Source organism: Lactuca virosa, chromosome 4 (assembly GCF_052849685.1).
Source record: "Lactuca virosa cultivar CGN04683 chromosome 4, Lactuca_virosa_CGN04683_v6, whole genome shotgun sequence".
Lineage (NCBI taxonomy): Eukaryota > Viridiplantae > Streptophyta > Magnoliopsida > Asterales > Asteraceae > Lactuca > Lactuca virosa.
The window spans coordinates 8,471,222-8,481,563 of NC_136429.1; positions in this window are offsets into that span (position 1 = coordinate 8,471,222).

Here is a 10,342-nt window from a genome sequence, read left to right on the forward strand (position 1 = left end):
ATCATTTTGCACTCCTTACCATCGTGCTATGATCAATTCCGCATGACATATCACATGAATAAGGAAGAGGTCACACTCAGCAAACTTCAGGGACTCCTCAAGACCGCAGAAACAGGTCTTAAGGGTAAGTCGGTTGTTAACACTCCTACTCCAAACTCCGCCCCGGTTTTGGCAATCGGGAAAGGCAGAGGGAAGAAGAGGAAGAGCTCTTCGAAGGGTACCAAGGCTAGGACCCTTGATGGCTCTTCTTCAAGTGGAACCAATAAAGGTTTTGTCACTCCTTCTTCTGACCCTAAAGAGGCTGAATGCTTCTATTGCCATGAAAAGTCACATTGGAAGCGGAACTGCCCAAAGTACCAGCAAGATGTGAAGGATGGGAAAGTTAAACCCAACCATGCAGGTATTTACACTATCTTATCTAATAACTCACCCCATTCTAACTCTTGGGTCCTTGATACCGGTTGTGGTATTCATATCTGTTCTGATTTGCAGGGACTAAGAAGAAGTGAGAATGTGGAGCATGGAAGAATAAACTTAATCATGGGGAATAGGAAAGCTTTACCTGTCACCAAGATTGAAGTTTATACTTTATCGCTAAGTAGTGGGTTTAGTTTAGATTTGAATAAATGTTGTTATTCGCCAGAAATGGCAAGAAATATTATTTCCTTTCATGCATTGTATAAACAAGGTTTCACCTTTTCATTTGATAATGAAGTTGGTTCGATTAATGCTTTCTTTAATAATGTTCTTTATTTTAAAGCATTACCTTGTGATGATGTGTATGAAACTGTATCTGTGGTTGATAACTTAGGAAATAATGTATTGTGTATTGATTCTGTTAATGATAATAACTTGGATAAAGCATCATTATGGCATTGTCGTCTTGGACATATAAGTAAGAAACGCATAGGCCAACTCCAAAAGGATGGAGTATTGGAGTCATTTGACCTAAAGTCAGATGATAGTTGCGAATCATGCTTACTTGGAAAAATGACAAAGTCACCCTTCACAGGTTCTTGTGAGAGGGGTGAAGGTTTGTTGGATCTTATACACACGGATGTGTGTGGGCCCTTCAAACATGCCACAAGGAATGCTAATCGTTATTATTTGACTTTTACTGATGATTACAGTAGATATGGATATGTCTACTTAATCAAGCATAAGTCAGAGACTTTTGAGAGGTTTAAAGAGTTTAAACAGGAAGTCGAGAATCAATTGGGCAGGAACATTAAGATGCTTCGATCCGATCGAGGTGGTGAGTATCTTAGTTCAGAGTTCCTCGACTATCTTAGGGAATGTGGGATTGTCTCACAATTGACACCTCCCAGGACACCGCAGTTGAATGGTGTAGCTGAGAGGCGTAATCGAACCTTGTTGGATATGGTTCGTTCCATGATGAGTCGAGCTTCGATACCAATCTCATTTTGGGGGTATGCCTTAGAGACTGCCGCCCATATCCTTAATCTAGTTCCCACAAAGAAAGTTGCCAAAACTCCTCATGAGATGTGGACTGGTAAAGTACCCAAACTAGACCACATTAAGATTTGGGGTTGCGAGGCTTTCGTGAGATGCGAGACTCATGATAAGCTCGAACCTCGAAGTGAGAGGTGTATTTTCATCGGCTACCCACAGAAATCCTTTGGTTACCTCTTCTACAGACCTAGTGAGAATGTGGTCTTTGTAGCTAGGAGGGCTTTCTTTCGAGAGAGAGAGTTCATAAGCCAAGGAGACAGTGGGAGGCAAGTTGACCTTGAAGAAATTCAAGAGTCAAGTGGTGAAGGAACTTCAAACCCTAGCACTCAACTTGAGGAGGAAACTTCTCTTGAGCCAATTGACAAGTCTGTACCTCTGAGGCGTTCCACAAGGGTTAGGAATGCACCTGAGCATTACTATGGATTCCATATTACTGCGGAAGGTGATACACTTATCAGTGATGAGACGCTGATAGGTCTGGATGAACCTAACAGTTACGCGGAAGCCATGGCAGGCCCTGAGTCAGCCAAGTGGAAAGAGGCAATGGACAGCGAGATACAGTCCATGTATGACAATCAAGTTTGGAACTTGGTTGAGAATGTACCAGGTCGTAAGACTGTAGGGTGCAAATGGATCTTCAAGAAGAAGACTGACATGGATGGTAATGTACACACTTATAAGGCACGACTGGTTGCAAAGGGCTTCTCACAAACTCCGGGAGTTGATTATGATGAGATCTTTTCTCCAGTGGCCAAGATTAAGTCTATTAGGGTTCTGTTAGCCATAGCCGCATTTCATGACTATGAAATATGGCAAATGGATGTCAAAACCGCTTTCCTTAATGGAAAGTTGGCTGAGGATGTTTACATGAGTCAGCCAGAGGGTTTTGTCAACACAGAGTACCCTAATAGAGTGTGTAAGCTTGAGAAATCCATTTATGGGTTAAAGCAAGCACCTCGCAGATGGAATCTTTGCTTTGATGAGAAAGTAAAGGAATTTGGCTTTTCTAGGAGTGAAGATGAATCTTGTGTATATGTCAAGGCTAGTAGGAGTATAGTTAGCTTTTTGGTATTGTATGTGGATGACATACTACTCATAGGAAATGACATCCCAACTCTGCAGGAAGTTAAGTCCTGGCTTGGGAAGTGTTTCTCTATGAAGGACCTAGGAGAAACTGCCTATATTCTAGGGATAAGGATCTTGAGAGACCGGAGTAAAAGACTAATTGGACTTAGTCAGAGTACTTACTTGGATAAGGTGTTGAAGAAATTCGGCATGCAGGACTCCAAGAAAGGAGAGTTACCCATCCAGAGTAATGCCAGATTGAGTAAGACACAAAGCCCTAGTACTGAGGCTGAGATAGAAGAAATGAGTCAAATACCTTATGCTTCGGCTGTTGGATCGATCATGTATGCTATGACGTGTACTCGACCTGATGTAGCCTTTGCTTTGAGCATGGTTAGCAGGTATCAGGGGAACCCTGGCAAGGCACACTGGACTGCGGTAAAGAATATCCTCAAGTACCTACGGAGGACTAAGGACTGGGTCCTTACCCTCGGTGGGAGTGAAGACTTGAGAGTTGTAGGGTATAGTGATGCTAGCTTTCAGACTGATAGGGATAATTTCCGCTCTCAGTTAGGCTAGGTCTTTACCTTAAATGGAGGAGCAATTTCTTGGAAGAGTTCCAAGCAAGAGACAGTGGCTGATTCAACTTGCGAATCAGAGTATATAGCAGCTAGCGAGGCAGCAAAGGAGGCGATATGGCTGAAGAACTTCATTGGAGACCTTGGAGTTGTACCAGCTATTAAAGAGCCAATGGAAATTTTATGTGATAGTGAAAGTGCAGTTGCCTTAGCCAAGGAACCAAGGGATCACGGGAGATCCAGACACATCGACAGAAAATACCACTTCATCAGACATCGAATAGAAGAAGGACTCCTCGTGGCAAAGTGGGTATCATCGGATGAGAATCCAGCAGATCCCCTCACGAAGGGACTGACTCGGGTTAAGCATCTCCAGCATGCTCGGAGCATAGGGCTGAAGGATGATATTAGATTTAGTAGTTAGATAACCTTGAAATTTGTAAAGTGTAATTGACATTAGATGATGAATAAAAGGTGTTTTATTTATGAGTAAAGTGTTGCTATCTCTTGTCGATCGTTTACTATATTTCTTTTGCATGTTTTGACTTCCAAAATAATTATGTTTGGTATATCATATTATTCAAACCTCCACAGTCGGTCATATGTCGGAAGTAGGTATGAATCAAGACTGTCATGATTGGTTGCAGAGGTCTAAGTTGTTGGACATGGCTACAACACTCATGAGTGTTCATAAGTTCTGAGCATTGGACTCAACCCACGCTCACTGGAATCACTTCATGGAATTTATCTCGAGTGATCGTGAGACGGTAATATCATATAAGTCTTTAAACCTAGAGATATGATTTGTTACTTATGAGTTGGTTATGCATTGATTGTACGTTAACGCATTGGTAACTCGATGTTATAAAACGTGCTTTTGTGTATAATTCAATGAGTGGTAGAACAAACATATGAGTCGAAGTTTATCTGTTCCTTCTTGGATTAGAAGCTGATATCTAGGCCCCTCGATGATTTTGTTTTGACCTATGTACCGGGCCCGGTCAGAACTAAGTTGATGTGTTCAATTAAGTTCTTTGTCAAACAAATCGGAAATCGGGAAACAAACTGATGGATAATAAGTAAGACATTGTTCCATGTATTTGTCCGGCTGATATCTAGAACAGAGGATTATATGATCACTTATCTTAAATGGCATATCATCATCTTCTCAGTTCCGAGAGACCTTGAAAGAGCTACGATTGCCGATCGGTTCCTGAAGTATTGCAGTTATAGTTATTAGACTTATCCAAGTGGGAGACTGTTGGATAAGGTATCTAAGTCCATAACTATTTCTGGTATGTACTTGACCCGACCCGGCATGGTCCATTTGGGTTGCATGGCACCATGCAATTGGATAAACTAAAATGAGAGAAATAACACTTATGGTTTATTAATATATTATAAGTTCTAATATATTAATAATATTATTTAATTAGTTTGATCAAGAATTAATTTAGAATTAATTAAGTGATCAAAAGATAACTAATTAAATATATGGGTAGATTATGTAAATCTTCCATATCTTATATAGTGGGCTAAGAGGCTCCATGGATTATCAAGTTGGGTTCCACCCATAGGATGCTCCATGGGAGTTACAAACCCATGGGTCATGGAAATGAAGAGTCATGACACATTAGGGTTTACATGGTGTAACCCTAGATGTGTCAACACTATATAAGAAACCCATTCTCCACCAAAATTGGCTACACATAAGAAACAAGAGGGCTAGAGCCGATTTTGCAAGTGTAAGATTCTCTCAAAGTTTACTCCTTTGCATTTGGTGTTGTGTGAAGCATTTGAGGCATCACACTTGGGGTGCTAGGCTCACAAGGTTTCAAGGATCATAATCAACAACAAGGTAAGTTATTCTATCTTTCATTCAAGTTAAAAATGTTCCCCATGTATGCTAGATAGGAATATAACCTTGGAATTCAACTTTGCATGATTATTAGACAAACATAGATCCAAGGTTATTAAGGTTGCATGTACACTTAGGAAGTGTTAGAATGCTCAAAACCCATCAAATACATGATGTGATAAGATTACATTTTGATGTTTTTGTAGGATCGAAGAAAAGAAAGGAAGCTTAAAGGAAGAGCATGCTGAGTCTGATCGCGAAGAAATGGATTTTAATCGCATGGTTCGATGATCGGATTTTTGAGCTGCTACTTAGAAGTTAGGATAGATTACTTAGGAATATGTAATACAATAGTTTTCATTTGATTTTGCGTAGTAAGGACAAGTTTTTTTTCCACAATTTTATAAATAAAATAAAATTTTGTTTTTGTCTTATTTATATTTCCTTGCAATGGCATTTGTGAAAATTGATGTTTGTATGTTTCTATTGTTAGCAATATTGAAAAGGATGTGATTCTTAGTTATGTTATTTGTGGTAGTGTCAAAAGTTACCAAATAAGGAAAGATTCTCATCACCCAAGTTTCAATTGGACAGAAACTTGGAATCATGCAACTTGCATTGTGTGATGAATGAGAACTTTCGTATTTGGGAAATTAAGACTAATTCCTTGTTCACATAAGTATGTGAGTCAAGTGAAGGACTAAAGGATCTAGTACGCATTGTTGTGCACTAGGTCAAGTCCACCACAAAGAACGATAAGAATATTCATCATGATCTGCTAAAAGTTTAGTAAATATGGTTATGCTTACATGATTAAGTGTAATTCTAAATCGTTGAAAAGGTTTCAATGTAAAGCAGAACGAATAGGAAGAATCAATTAGGCAGAAAGATAAAAGTTTCTCCAATCTAAAAAGAAGGGAGGGTACTTAAGTATCGTGTTTTATGATTAACTTATTGATTATGAAACTGTGTAACAATTGATCCTCTAAGGACACATTAGTGCACTATTATGGCTAAGAAGAGGAATCGGGAATTGTTGAAATGGTTAAATCAAAAGGTGAATCATACTTCGTTCCAAAATCGAGTCTTAGAGTCATACTCCAAGATTGTGACTTGAGTGACATCATCTTAAGAAGGTTTATAACGCTCATTAAATGTGGAGTAGAAAATTTTCTTACTCCTGCACGTTTGAAATTGGTAAGTTGTGATGTCTTGGATAAGACAAAGACCAACTAAGACCAATTGTGTGAAGTGTTTGTCTTGATAAGAACCCGCACTAACTCTTGGATATTTGTTTGTCGATGAATGTTTCTTGACAAGAGAATATCATATGTCAAGAGGTCAGTGGGAGTCTTAATGGTCTTGAATAGCTTCAGGAACTAATCAAGAGTAAACCTATTGTCCATCACTAGCACACGACTTGAGGTTTATAACCTATCATGATTGACATATTCTTGTTTCTATGCCATTCCAGTTAAGTGAAATATGCATGTGAGTCCTAAGAGTTCTCAATTGATTGTATAATGCAAAGCACCTTGATCAATGAAAGTTCAATGATTTGTATGGGTGATTTGCTCAACAACTTGGAAGACATGGTAGGCCCTTGTGCTGCCAGGTGGCAAGAAATTGAGATTGGACAAGTTCGGTCCATATGAGTTGGATATGACAAATTCACATGGATAGGAACACATACACCATAAAATCTAGGTGACAATTTTCTCTCCATTTCATGAAAATGATTGTGAGGAAATGCTTTCACTAGGAACATTTTAAGGAGATAGTGATTGTGTAAATTGCATTCTCAAATTCGATTATAATTACGACATCCCTCTTCATAGTTCGAATTGTGAGATTTGGCGATTAGTCTGAACATTTGGGACTTATTGATATAAGTTCTGAAATAGTTTAGACACACATATGAGCTTTCTAATAAAAGGTGTATGAGCTTAGATAAAGTCTTATCGAAGCATTACATATCAGAAATATGAACTTTGGTAAAGAAAGTCAATAAGTATTGATTTCTAGAAGTCCAGTTGATTTCTGAATACATGTTAAAGCTAGTGGGAGCATAAGTGTTATGCTGGTAAAGATATAATCATCATGTTAGTGGGAGCATGATTATTATGTTAAGCATTGCGAGTTAGCAATATTAATTATAGAAAACAAAAGTTTCAATTTGCAAAGTTGCAGAGGTTAAAAAGTTGTTTTGCTATAATTAAGGGAGAGAAATTTATACTTCATTTTCAAATCTAAAGCTTAGATCGAGAAATTTTAATCAAATTTAGTCAAAGGACATATATGAATGTTATGTTGAAAAGATTCAACATAAGGGAATTCTATATATAGCAATATTATACCAAAGAGACTGGTAAAGTATCATGTCTTTATGTAAGACATTATGAATCGTATCCCATACGGTTCGAGTATAGGATCGATTACATATGCTGTAATATGCGACCGTTCTGTATATTCCAAATGTCTAGGGCATTAAGAGGGAATAAAGTACCAGAACCGGATATGACTAAAGTAAGTTAAACAATTATCAAGGACGGTCTAAGGTTCGCCAAAGATTGGTCACTTGTGGCAGTTGGAAGTATAATATTGGATGGACCATATCGACATTATTATGAATAGATAGGATTCTATTTAGAATGAGTTGTCATATGGCAAATATGGAAATGTTTCTATAATGGGAGTTGGATATTAAGAATCTATGTAGATTAGAAACTTTATGCAAGAAGGATGTTTAAAGGAATGTACTTTGAATGTGAGACTTCATATCTGTGGAGTTGTCTTGTAACAATCTCCAATAGGGCGCTTTGTAATATCATTGGCAAAGTCTTTGTGACGTTGGTGTTATGTTATTACAAAAGGATCATTGCGTAAAATGTTAGAATCTAACATATTCTAATAGTGGCAAGGATTTGGTATTCTTACACTTGCGATAAGGATTAGGAATTGTGAAATGAGCATCATTGGAAATGTGTTCAATTGATCTATTTCACAAAGTAAGGACCATAGGTAAACATAGTATGCATGCTTGGAGCATGGGATAACTATTGTTTCAATTCAAGTATTAAGTTGATTACTCGAAACATTATCCAATGAATAATGTGTAATCAAGATGGTGATTAAATAATAAGTGTTTTATTTATACTCAAAAGTTTTGAGACAATATTAGATTTGATTATTCTTGTGTTTCACTTCGCATGTTTTGACTTCCCGAATAATAAGATTATTCAAACATCCACAATCAATCATACTTTGGAAGTAGGTAATGAGGTAAGAATTTCATGAATCCGACTGTAGATTGTCTAAAGTGTTTAGACATAGCAAAAGTCTGTTGCAGTGTTCATGAGTGCTCCTCAAATAAGATTTGAGTATTGGCTTAAACCCACGCTCACGTGAATCACTTCATGGATTTTATCACAGGGTGATTGTGAGAAGATAATATCTTATATTCTTGAAACAGAGAGATATGAGTTGTTGTTTACAAGTCGGTTGCACATTGATAATACGTAAACGCATCAGTAACTTGATGTTATAAAACATATTGTTGTGTGTGATTTGATGAGTAAATAGTGCAAGCATATGAGTCGACGTTTATCTGTTCCTTTTACCCAAAGTGGGATAAAAGCGATATATGTGGGCCCCTCGATGATTTAGTGATGACACCCTAAAGCGCTTGGCCAAGCCTGGACTGATTTGATTTATTCAATTAGTCAGTCGTCATAAATCGGAAATCGGGAAACAACACATGAACAGAGAGAATGATTATAATCCATGTCTCAGTTCATACGATATCTAGAATGGAGGAATATATGATCCCTTATCTAAAGGACGCATTGCTGATAAGATCAGAGTTCGACAACGGCTTTTGAAAGCTACGATTGCTAATCAGATTTTGAAGTCGTACTTGCAATAATAGTTATTAGACTTATCCAAGTGGAAGACTGTTGGATTAGGTGTCTAAGCCCATAACTATTTTTGGTATGTACTTGATTTGATTATGAGCATGGTCCTTTTGGGTTGCCTTCACTCATGCAACTTGATAGGATGACAAGAGGAGAGATAGTAGAATTTATTATATGAATAATAAATTGGTACTAAAATGGTTTTATTAATATATTACAAGATTAATATATTATTTGGAAATCATATTATTAACTAGTAATTAATCAAAAATTAATTAAGTATTAGTTTTAGGATTAAAAAAGACTGATTAATAATTGGGGGACTGTTATGCAAATCATTGATAGTTGCATAATTGGGCTGATGGACTCTATAGAGTGGAGTGGACGAAATCCTATAGGGAAGCCCTATAGATTTCGTCCATGGGCTCTAAGGAAGGAGTTCATGGGATGCTTGTTGCCTAAGTAAGGTATTAGGGTTTCCACCTAAAAACCCTTGCAGCCACAGCTATATAAGGAACCCTCTACTAGGGATTTTCGGCCACTATGTCTTCTAAGGAACCCTAGCTGAAATCCTTCCCTCTCCTAAGTCATCTTGTTGCATTGAGTGTTTGTGACTCCATTAGAGGTGCAACACTTGGGGCACTTGGCTTTTAGAAGTCAAGATCATGAAGGATTAAACTTGTTATTGCTACATAACAAGAGAGGTAAAGTTTCTAACCCTAACCATATGTCAATTTCGAAATATGTATGCTAGTCATAGGGTTATTGCTTTGGTATTCATAGTTGTATGTTCAAATTAGAAAACCTAGATCCAAAGAAATTAAGGTTGCATGTACACCATATGAATGATGTTATGCTCAAAACCCATCACTTTTCACCCATACACCAAATGGTAAGAAACCTATGAGTCAAGAAAAGGAGGATGTTCAGGAACAAGAGAATGGAATTGTGGTGAAGGTGAATGAAAGAGTAACTTTAAAGGAGTTGATACAATCTAGATATACACATGCTGATGCAGTGTCTGCTTTGAAAAAGGTATGTGCTGTTAAATTATTTTGTTACTTTTATATTGTAGATTTACTAACTAGACTACCATATTGTAGTGTTATGGAGAAGTTGAGGAAACAGATGTTCAGGAAACAGATGTTCAAGAAAGAGAGGTTGAAGAAATAGAGGTTGAGGAAGGAGAAGTTGAAGAGAGAGAGAGAGAGAGAGAGGTTGGAGCAAGAGTGGTACCCTTGGGTCTTGGTTCTTAAAATATTCGTTGGGTGAAAAAGAGGACTCCGTCTGAAGAATTAGGAAACTAAAGCTCAGGAAAATGGTCTAAGATCCTGATGGTTATGGTTCTATCAAAACCCCTTGGGTTTTAGATTAAGAATTTGTGTTTTAAGGGTTGAATGGGTAGAATAGGCATTAGTAAATATGTTTCCCTTTTTGTAAACATCTACCAATTA